Source organism: Stenella coeruleoalba (genome assembly GCF_951394435.1).
Source record: "Stenella coeruleoalba genome assembly, chromosome: 2".
Classification (NCBI taxonomy): Eukaryota; Metazoa; Chordata; class Mammalia; order Artiodactyla; family Delphinidae; genus Stenella; species Stenella coeruleoalba.
Window position 1 is genome coordinate 30,565,667 of NC_137147.1, and position 11,558 is coordinate 30,577,224.

Below are 11,558 nucleotides of genomic sequence, written 5' to 3' on the forward strand. Positions count from 1 at the left end.
GGATCATGTGCTATCAGAGGGTGGGGGGGCTGGGGAGGAGCAGGACAGACAAAAACATGTGTTCAGTATGCCTGCCTTTAGCTGGAGAGATTTCAGTAGCTCAACTTCAACGTCCTGCCACTCAGCACTGAGTTACTCTTGTTGCTTCTGTGACTTGGATATTAAGCCCCAGTTATAAAAGTGAGTGAGGATGAGAAAACAAATCCCCACCCAGATTGTTGAAACTAATTATGGTTCTTCCCCCTGCACCATGTGAGTCCCCACTTTTGTAACCTGCCCCAGTGACTCAGTCTTTCTAGGACTGGACTTCTTGGGGCAGAGGTCCTTATTCTGAACCTGGATGTATGTCCCCAGCTTCACTATCTGCTGAGAGACTTTCCTTATGTCAACACACGACCTCTTGCCTTTTCCTGGATCCCCAGCGGCCATACTTTCAGCTCCACGTCTGCCCCCTTCCCGCTGCAGTTAACTGAGTCTTGATCACTACCTATCCAAGGCTGCTTTCAAGACCGAGCTCAGTGTGAGGGTTTTGCAGGCTTTGGTGGGGGTGATGCGATATGAGACTGAGTCAGTGTTCCTGGAGGCATTTGGCGCCAAAACTGTCGGGGAGGGCAGGTGGCCCCGAAAGACCATCCAGGGAGTTCTTACATTTTTCCTGCTTTCCTTGCCTCTCCACACAGAGGCATAGGGAATTTGTATAGGCTGGAGTGGCTGGGTGAGGGGAGTACAAAAAAGAAATCTTTTTTGATCCATCTCCTAGAGTAATGGAAACAAATGGGACCTAATGAAACTTAAAAGCTTCTGCACAGCAAAGGAAACCATAAACAAGATGAAAAGACAGCCTTCAGAATGGGAGAAAATATTTGCAAATGAAGCAATGGACAAGGGATTAATCTCCAAAATATACAAACAGCTCTTGTAGCTTGATATCAAAAAAAAACAAGCAACCCAATCAAAAAATGGGCAGAAGACCTAAATAGACATTTCTCCAAAGAAGGCATACAGATGGCCAAGGGGCACATGAAAAGATGCTCAACATCGCTAATTGCTAGAGAAATGCAAATGACGTATCACTTCACAACAGTCAGAATGGCCATCATCAAAAAATCTACAAACAGGGCCTCCCTGGTGGCAAAGTGGTTAAGAATCCGCCTGCCAATGCAGGGGACACAGATTCGAGCCCTGGTCCGGGAAGATCCCACATGCCGCAGAGCAACTAAGTCCGTGTGCCACAACTACTGAGCCTGCACTCTAGAGCCTGTGAGCCACAACTACTGATCCTGCATGCCACAACTACTGAATCCTGCAAGCCTAGAGCCTGTGCTCCACAACAAGAGAGCCACTGCAATGAGAAGCCCACACACTACAATGAAGAGTAGCCCCTGCTCTCCGCAACTAGAGAAGAGCCCAAGCGCAGCAACAAAGACCCAACGCAGCCAAAAATAAAATAAATTAATAATAATTTAAAAATCTACAAACAATAAATGCTGGGGAGGGTGTGGAAAAAAGGGAACCCTCTTGTACTGTTGGTGGGAATGTAAATGCATACAGCCACTACAGAGAACAGTATGAAGGTTCCTTAAAAAACTACAAATAGAACTACCATATGACCAGCAATTCCACTACTGGGCATATATCCTGAGAAAACCATAATTCAAAAAGACACATGCACCCTGATGTTCATTGTAGCACTGTTTACAATAGCCAGGTCATGGAAGCAACCTCAATGTCCATCGACAGATGAATGGATAAAGAAAATGTGGTACATATACACAATGGAATATTACTCAGCCATAAAAAGGAACGCTATTGGGTCATTTGTAGAGACGTGGATGGACCCAGAGGCTCTTACACAGAGTGCAGTAAGTCGGAAAGAGAAAAACAAATATCGTATATTAATGCATATATGTGGAATCTAGAAAAATGGTACAGATGAACCTGTTTCCAAAATAGAAATAGAGGGTTTCCCTGGTGGCGCAGTGGTTGAGAGTCCGCCTGCCAATGCCGGGGACGCGGATGCGTGCCCCAGTCCAGGAGGATCCCACATGCCGCAGAGCGGCTGGGCCCGTGAGCCATGGCCGCTGAGCCTGTGCATCCGGAGCCTGTGATCCGCAACGGGAGAGGCCACAACAGTGAGAGGCCCGTGTACCGCCAAAAAAAAAAAAAAAAAAAAAAAGTGGTTCAAAGCAGAAATAGAGACACAGACATAGAGAACAAACGTATGGACACCAAGCGGGGAAAGGGAGGGCGGGATGAACTGGGAGACTGGGATCGACATATATACACTAACATGTATAAAATAGATAACTAATGAGAACCTGCTGTATAGCACAGGGAACATTACTTAGTGCTCTGTAGTGACCTAAATGGGAAGGAAATTCAAAAAAGAGGGGATATATGTATACATATGACTGATTCACTTTGCTGTGCAGTAGAAACTAACACAACATTGTAAAACAACTATACCCCAATTAAAAACAAAAATCAAGACTTGCCAGCTTCAAACACCAGAATAAGAATAACAAAATCATACTGTGGATCCTGCCATAGACATTTGGCTGGTTTGTGGGAATGCTTGAAAACTACACGCAACATGCAAATCACATGACAACCAACAGACGGCCCTCCGGTGCTGTCCATTTTCCTGATGGGACCCTTCAGAAACCTCCATGGGGGTCTGTGTCATCTCCTGCTCTTCCAAGGGGATCAAAGGATGAAAGAGGGTCGTGAATGAAGCTTTTCAGTAGACTGACAGTGTGAACCACTTCTTGGACCATCCCCCTCTCCGAGGATGTGAAAAGACAGCCCAGCATCCGAGCTGTTTCCAGGACTCCTGGACATGACTTCTGAGACAGAGGCCAAACCAGTGCTCAAGTGGTGTCAGAAAAGGCTTCTCCTACCCTCTAGAGGGTGAAGAAATGTTTAAAACATCCAGTTTTTAAAACTCCAGGAATCTGAGACAATGAGCTCCAAGTTCGTGGTCTTAGAAAGAATCACTAGACTTAGAAACAACAACAAGAAAACCCTCAATGTCAAAAGGAAGGGGTGGTAGAGAGAGTGCTAAAGCCCTAGATATTTCTTTGTTCTTTTTGTTCTGAGTGTAGATAGCCAACTGCCGAGTTTCGAGTTTCGGTGGCTACAATGGAAGAAGGAAGAAGGTGGGTCTTGAAGGCAGTCCATCTGGGAGGGATCCCAGCTGGGCCCTTTCTTAGCTGTCTGAGCTTGGACAATTTATATTACCTCTTAAGCTTTAATGTCCTTATCTGGAAAATGGACATAATAGAATCTGCCTGATTTGAAAACTTAAATGAAAGAAGGCATGCAAACCCTTAGCTCACTGCTTGGCACACAGAAGAATCTAAGGAGGACACACGTTCTGTGAAAGGGAGAGGGTAGAAGGGGGGACAGGATGAAAGCAGGTATCTTAGGAAGGTGTCGCGATTGGGCCAAACCCACTGACAGCAAAGCTCCCTGAGCTTCTGACTTTGTCCTACTCGTCCTTGAATCTCCAACACCCAGCATGGGCCTTGTACAGAGTTGGCACTCAAGAAATGTTTGTTAGACTGAATGGAGCCCTAGCTGGGCCCGAGTCAGGGAGAGGTTTGCAGGAGGGGAAGGAAGGCAGGTGAGAGAGAAAAGGACACAGAGTGACAAAGCCTGAATGATGGAGATTCCAGATGATAAATGCTAACTTTGCCCTGTCTTTAGAGTCCCCATAAAATTAACGGACTTGAGATGGAATCGTTTCAAAAGTGTTTGGGGAGGCAGATGGGAAGCTTATGTCATTGTGTTCCCTTGCGAGCTCAAAATAATGGGTCGCGTTCCTGCCTGCGGGGGAAGGTAGGCATCCTTTCTGCAGATGCCTTTTGGAAATGCTACCTGCTCTGCAAGGCTGTCCTGGGCAGCTGGGGAGTGGGGCAGGTGGGGGGGAAAGTGCTGTGAGGTAGAACCAGGCAGGGAGAACTAGACGTTCCAGCCTCACAACAAAAGACACATCCCACATCCCCTACGGGAAGTGAACGCAGCACCAAAAGCTAACCAAATTCTCAGGCTGGGCGCCTGGGGGTATTTTAGGTCTTAGCTGCACAGGAAAGCTGTCAGAAAACTGTGAACTGCTCTGCAAAAATAGCGATTTGTTAGTTAATAGTGTGGGGAGAAGAAAATAACACCAGACCAAGGGATACAACAGGGTCCTTCCACTGCTTTGCAGCTCACCCCGTGTCAGACAGGGCCATCAACCTCTTTGGACCTGAGTGCTTCACCGACAGAACAAGGATAGCTTCCTTGAGCCCACCTGGGTCAAAGTGACCCCGTGCTTTTCTGTGCTCCAAGCCACGTAGCCCAGATTTTTATGTGACATGTATTTTGCTCTCTCTGGCATGAGATTTTTTTTTGAGATTTCAGTTAATTGTTTGTATAGCTCTTGACTCGGCCGATTATAAGTTCCCTGACGGCTGGGATCGGTGGGAAACGCAGTCAAGTATTATTCATTTTCAAGCACCCACTTAACCAGCATTGACTGAGTCCACCAGGCACCGTGCTAAACTCTAAGATGATAGTGCTGAGCTACTCAGGTACCATTCCCGCCCTTTGAGAGTGTTTCTTCTGCTGGGGAAAACGGATATTCATGATAAAATAGAACAGACCCAGAAAAACAGAGGCAGAGCTCCTGCATCACACAACTGCAGGGGGCAGATTCATACAGAACACAGTGGGAGTGATGTTCCTCAGGCTGTGCAGGGCAGCAGCCCTGGTGTCACCACATTCCCAGGGTCTGGCCTGATGCCTGATGCTGTAAAGGTTAGAGAGCAAAAGAGGATTAAATGAGGGGTCTTCCCCGGTGTGGTGACGGCTTTTAACGTGTGACTGTATCCGTTTGTCTTTCTGCACACACGTCCTGGCCCCTGTGACTGAATCTGCCCAGTGTAATGCCAGCAGAAGCGCCAGGATTCACCTTCTGGGCTGGCGAGGCGGGGCGGGTGGGCAGTGCCTGACCCCCTCCAGCTGTTTCTTTTCCTGCTGCGGTGACCAAGGCAGCTATAAGATGATGGGTTCTATCACCCTGAGCCCCTGAGAGATTCTGTGGAGCAGAGCAGAGCAGTCCCTCATTGGCGAAGAAGCATTTATAAAAGAAGTTTGTTATGTTAAGGCACTGAGACAGCGGGGTTGTTTGATACCCTGGCATAGACTGATCTATTCTGACTGATGCTCTCACTCTCCTGTGAGTTGGGTCATGGGGCCGTTTACTGGACCAAGCACAGACGTGATCAGTAAATGTTAAAAAAAAAAGAACTGAGAGGTGGAAGAGGAATGGACATTGATCAATAAGTATTATCAGTGCCTTTTCCTCAGCTCTTAGGAAGTGTGCTCTGTGGGATCTAGGCCCCGGACACAATGGCTGGATCGGTTATTTCCAATAGATGGGTTTCCTTCTACCCCCAAGGCCCTCTCTGTGGTAGGTAAGGTAATGCTGCCTTTTCCACATAGAAAGAAGCACACCAGTTTCTCTCCATTGATGCAAACCATCTGGAGGAAGGACGTAATTGAGGAAAACTCCAGGCCCCCAGAATTGGAGCAGTTGGGGTCTTTGCCTACCCAAGCCCCCCAGTGGGGCTCACACAAAACAGAGACACTTGCAGCTGTGCCGCGACCACAGCCAGAAGTAAGGACCAAAACACTCCATCCCCACTGCCGCAGACCCACTTCCTTAGACCAGGGGTTCTCAAACTCTGGAGTGTATTCGAATCACCTGGAGCGCTTGTTCAAACACAGACTGTCAACCCTCATTCCCCGAGTTTGTGATGCAGTACTCTGGGGTGGGGCGTGGGAATTTGCATTTCTAACCAGCTCCCCAGTGATGCTGATGCTGGTCCAGGGAATATATTTTGAGAAACCATTGTCTTAGGTGGATGTTCTGTCTCTCAAAGTCAAGGATAAAAGCAATACCTTTGAGATTAGCCCTATAACCTGCTATTAGCCTTAATGATACAGAAGGAACTCTTTTTTTTTTTTTTTTTCTTCCAGATTACCCAGTTCAGTAGAGAGGAAAGGATGAAGAAAAGATAAGTTTCAGGGAGGAGAAGGCCTGGGAAAGAATCCAATTTGAGGACTGTTGTCCAGAGGGGAGGGCTGATGGGTGTCACAAAGGAAGGTCCTGGGATGAGAGCCAGAAGGGACCTGGGTGCTGAGGTAGCCAGAGAAAGACAAGTTTGAGAGCTGATCGTTGGGTAGTGAAAAAGAGCACTGGATTTGGAGTCTGAGAACCTGCATTTCTCTCCCATGAGGCCTTGCAGCTCCTGGAGCCAAGATAAAACCACTCTGAATTCAGTCAAAGCTGATCTAACAGCTCTCGTGGGCAGAGACTGCCAGTTTTCTGGGTGGGTAAGCCCAGTCCATGGCCCTACGCCCAGTACACTATTTGTACTGGGCCTGAGACCCAGGGCAGGAAGCCACCAGGCACTGCAAAGCGCTCCGGCAACCTCCTGCTGATTTATCCATGCTCCCGGCAGGACTGTGCTGTGCCACGGGTTAGCGTGGGCGGCCGTGACTCACCCAGCCTCGTGGGGAAGCAGATGCTGCAACTGCAACCAGCGCTGCCACGGAAACAGGCTAAATCAATCTCAGATCCCTGCAGGGGCAGAAAACAAGCCACCTGCCGCCAGGGAGCTGGGGCTGCTCTGGTGGTGTTCTGGGTTCAGACACCAAACTGGTGAGCACAGCCCGAGCTGTGCTGGTCACGGAGCCGGTTGCAGAGCCAGGTCGGGATCAGCAGCAAAGAAGCTGGTGCAGCGACTACAGCATGTGACAAGGGGTGGACAGACTCCCCACCTCTGCTGCCTGTGTCTGATGACAGCAGCAGGGTTGGGGAGTGGGGGTGGGGTGGGGGACAGAGGGCCCTGGATGGACCAGTTCACTCGGATCCTGTTCCTAAACCTGTGGGATGTCTGCGCTGATTCGGGGGGGTGGGGGGGAGAAGAGATGCGAACCTGACAGACTCTTGACTCTCTTTCTGCTCTCAGATTTGCTAAGACCCAACTCCTATGAAGTTGCTCCCTCACCCGATGATGTGACCGCAAATACACCCCCAAGGAGACGAGGAAACGGAGGCCAACGACCTAAGCGAAGTCCCCCAGTTTTCTGAGGCAGTCAGGCTGGGCTCCCGATATCCCGAGCACCAATCCTTCATCATTTGCCACTAGACACTGCATCCCAGGGAAATAATTCGATGGGCCTTGCGAGATTTGCTTTGCCTTCAATATCTGCTCTCCGGGGCAGCGGGTGGTACCGTGAATAGCGTACTCTGCTCTTCCCAAGAGCTACAGCAAGTCTTTAGCCAGCTTTCCCCTCCTTCATCAACTCCTAAGCCAGGCGATGAGTTCCCACTGGCTCCACCAACCAGACAGAGGAAACCCCAAGAGTCTCCAGGTTCGCCCAATATCCCATCATTATGGCATCATGGGAACAGAGCCAGAAGTGGGCCCCTGGGGTTTTCAGGCCAGCCCCCCCCATGGGTGGGGGGCGGGGCGGTGAATGTCTACACTCAGCAGTCCCTCCTGGTGACTCTTGGGCCATTTCGCTAGTTGTCCCCTCTAGGGGTTCCCCGCCGAGGCTCACAGCTGGCTGTGGTGGCTTCGGCACATCTTCAAGCCCTGAGGCCCCCAGGTCCTGTGCAGCACCTCCCCAGCCCCACTGCGGCCACTTCAGACCTTCCGCTTCCTCGAGCCCCTCGCTTGCAGAGGGTGCTGTGAGGGACCTTCCCTTCCATTTCAGGGGTGGGGTGAAGGCTACCCGCTGGGTCTCTACCTCCTTCCTACCTTCGTCCTCCCTCGTCCTGTTTAAGGAAAATCCCTTCTGCCTCCAAGATCCCTTCCCCGCCCTCACTGTGTCTTTGATCCATTAATTATCTTTCTCCTAATGATTCAACTTCAGCTTTTCTGTGAGCTTCTCCTCTTCAGTCTATAATCACGTTTCTGTCTCTCCTACATAAACACAGTTAACCAAACATGTGTTCCACTCTGGTTACTCTCCTTCCCTAACTGCAAAGCTTCTTCTCAGAGCAGCACTTTTTCTCTCTCCTCTCTTACCACCCAAGGGGTCCAAATTTCTCTCTGTGCTGCCTGGCATCTCTGCTTCCTGCCCTGCTCAGTTCCCCCCAGTGGCTGGCATCCACCATGGGCACATCAACACCTGGGGCTGTCTCAGATGTTCCCAACACGTCTAGTCCCCGGGGCGCCAGAGCGGGCTGGGCTTCAAGCAGGGGAGTAGGGGAGGGCCCTCTGACCCCCAGCTGCACATCTTCTCTTGAGCCCCAGAGCAGCTGTACTTGTGTGCAAGGTTTCCTCAACGGTCTCCTTCAGCTCCAACTTTGTCCTCCCTACCTAACCCCCACTGCCAAATTGGGCGATACAACAGCTCACACAGGACCAGCCAAAAGGAGGGATGTCAAATAACCCCTTTATCTCCTCTGGCCTTTCGCCTACCAAAAATACTTTACCCTCCCCAAGTTACAGAAGAAAATCTCCCTTGCATGAAGGGTGGGCAGCAGAGACCGGAGGGTGCGTACGGTGGGGAGAAGTGTACGCTGGGGAGAAGCGTACGCTGGGGAGAAGCGTACGTTGGGGAGAAGTGTACGTTGGGGAGAAGTGTACGCTGGGGAGGAGAGCACCAGGCTCCTGCAGGGGCGCTGATGGCAGGAGCTGTCTGTCCAGCCACCCTGAGTCAATTCTTGTGGAATGGGAGAGAATCCTCCCAAAAGGACCTTTAGGGAGTGGAAGGAGAGGGTCTGATTCTCAGTCTTGGAGCCGAGGGGTAGGCTTTGAAAGATGTGAAAGATAACTTTTCCTTTGATCAGAGTTTATAGCTAAGAACCACCAGGAAAGAAGGGTGGGCTTGACTCCCGGGGAGGCCCCGCTTGCACCAGATTTGCAGGGTTTGATTTCACGGTGGAGGACACCTGGCCTCCCTGTCTGAGCGCTCGCATCTCCTTGAGGGGCCAGTCTCACCATCGGCCTCCTCCCTTGGGAGCGTGCGGCCCAGCCAGAGAAGCCTGGGCTCTAGGGGTCCTGAGAGCCGGTTCCCACTAGAGTTCGCCCACTGCGGGGACCTGAGCAGAAAGTGCCTGTGCTCTCTGTCGGTGCACCTGCCAGACGCAGAAGCTCTGGACTCCAGGTGCTGCCCGCAATGGCAAAGTCACTCTGTGACGCCAGAGCCCAGGTGGTCAGCTGGCTCTCCCCTGGCTTTTGGGGCCCATCTCCCGTCCCTGAACCTGGCCTGGCTTCTGGGAAATGCGCAGAACAGCCAAGTACTTACAGCCTCACGTAGATGCTTCCCAAAGTCCTTTGATATCCACCAAAATGTAGCCGCTCGCATTTCAAAGGGACCTTACAGCCCAGGGTTCAGCCCCCCTCAGGCAGGACTTCAGTCAGCTGGTCCACCTGTCTGTCTTGCGTGGTTCCCAGAACAGAAGGCTCTCTGCTTGATTACGTGGCCTATAGAAGGGACTTTGGTTAATGGAAATTTCTTCTGGATTTTGACCTAAAATCTGCCCCCTTGTGACTTCCACCCACCTGGTTCTGTTCTCTGGTCCTTTGGAAGAAAATATCTCCTCAGTCATCTAATTGGTCTCACAGTAGCCAGAGGAGGTGAGGATGGAATTATTGGCCTCTTTTATAGAAAGTGCATGCCTGGGGAGGTCAAGGAGCTTTGAAAAAGCTACAGGTGGAATTGGAGATAGAATCCAAGTGTCTTAATTTCCCAGACCAGTTCTCCTGCCATTACTCTGCATTTCTTAATCTTTGCCCATTATTGTCGAGTACCTACTGTGTGTACCTGGAATACCAGGTAAGGGGTGGAGGCATGGGACACCTGGAGCCTCTCTCCGGAGTCACTGATTCCAGCTCAGAGGACACACACACACACACACACACACACACACACACACACACACACACACACACACACACACACACACACACACACACACACACACACACACACACACACACACACACACACACACACACACACACACACACACACACACACACGATTCAAAACACCTGCTCAGCCAGCAGACTGGGTGGCCTCACCTTCACCCTCTGAAGTTCAGCCTGGAAAATCAGCCTTCTTCCTTATTTTTGCCGGCTCCCCGCCCCCAGCACAGGCTGAGAGGTAGGAAAGGGAAAATGTAGAGAAGATGATTTTAACCACGGAAGAGCCTGAACTTGAGAGGAAGAAGAAAGGCCTGAAGAGGAGTTTGAAAATGATAGCTGTCAACACGAGGCTTGGAAAGACGGCGGCACAGCGAGCTCGTGGGTGGGCGGGTGGGAGGGAGGCTCACCGGTGCCAAAGCTCAGTCGTGTGGCAGCAGGGAAGTAGGGACGCAGGGCCGGGGCTGTGAGAACTGCAAACCAGAACCGCCAAGGCCTGGTCTCAGCAAAGGCAGGCCCTAACAACTTCCCAGGATCTGGATAATTGGGCCAGGCTCCACCCCCGAGATGTGCTTTCATCTTTCTTAAAGGCACAGTGCCCTGATTCAGTGTCCGCTGAGTATCCAGCAACAGCACTTCAATTTCTCTCCCTTGGACGGCAGCACTTATTCTACTGAATCATTCAGGCACAGAGAGACCCAGGCTCTACTCTCTGCAGCTTGGGGATGCAAAAGCTGACCAGAGAGGGAGAACCCAGGGTTTTGACTTTAACTGCGCCCATTGCTCGACAGTCACTGAGCCCTGGGGGACGAAGTTCTGGAAAAGGACAGCAGCTCTCACTCCTTAATTTGGCAAAGTGGAGGAAAGAGCTGTCCCCCTCAACATGGGCAGATAAAACTGTCCTTCTCAAACCCAGGCATCTTGCTAAGGGGCAGATTGCCTCCGTGGGGCTGGGCCTGGAATTCTGCATTTCCAACCTGCTCCTGGTCGAGGTCGATGCTGCTGGTGCCTGAGTACTTGCATCCTTTGGGAGAAAAGCTCTACAGGGTGGACTGAAAGAGGAAGCGTTTGGGCCGTTTCAAAGAGCTCTGGTAATCAAAAGAACTTCCGTAGAGTCCCTGGGGTGAAAGCCAAGTTACTGAGAGCTGAGGATGGGGGTGGCAGCTGGGGGAGGGAGAGCAGATGTCACAGGGTGTGGGACTCCTGATCAAGTGACAGTAGCTGCCCACCTCCCGTCACCTGCCCTCCTCAGGATGTCAGAGGATGTGCTTCTCAGAGGAGCTCTCTGGATAAAGATGCATCAGCGTTCATCGGGGGACGACGGGAGTGTGGAAGCCTGGCCCACTCAGTCCTGCCCAGTCTTGCCTTCAGCTCCTCCCAGCATCAACCAGGCTGCACCTCCTGGGCCTGGGGCGTCATGGCCTGTCCCCTCTGCTCACTGGGTGTTCCTGGCTCCTTAGGGGCTTTCCACACTTTCCTCCCCTCTCTCTTCCACCCTATCCCGCGTCTTCTTTTTTTTTTTGCGGTACACGGGCCTCTCACTGTTGTGGCCTCTCCCGTTGCGGAGCACAGGCTCCAGACGCGTAGGCTCAGTGGCCATGGCTCACGGGCCCAGTTGCTCCGCGGCAT

The 11,558-nt window shown here is 51.2% G+C and overlaps 1 protein-coding gene across 5 annotated transcripts in view; it reads right to left on the reverse strand.

The window, feature by feature from the left end:
* SIPA1L1 (signal induced proliferation associated 1 like 1) overlaps window positions 1-10,991 on the reverse strand; it is a 503,209-nt gene extending 492,218 nt beyond the window's left edge. The window contains exons 1-3 of one of the 5 annotated variants that reach the window (XM_079911870.1): window positions 10,340-10,991; window positions 9,567-9,683; window positions 9,310-9,488 (exon numbers count right to left, since the gene is read on the reverse strand). The gene's annotated coding sequence lies outside the window, so the exon portion shown is untranslated. Of the gene's footprint in view, window positions 1-9,309; window positions 9,489-9,566; window positions 9,684-10,088; window positions 10,164-10,339 lie in introns of all 5 variants that reach the window. The other 4 variants (XM_079911873.1, XM_079911872.1, XM_079911875.1 and 1 more) reach the window with 4 other exon arrangements.
* Window positions 10,992-11,558: the final 567 nt, after the last annotated feature.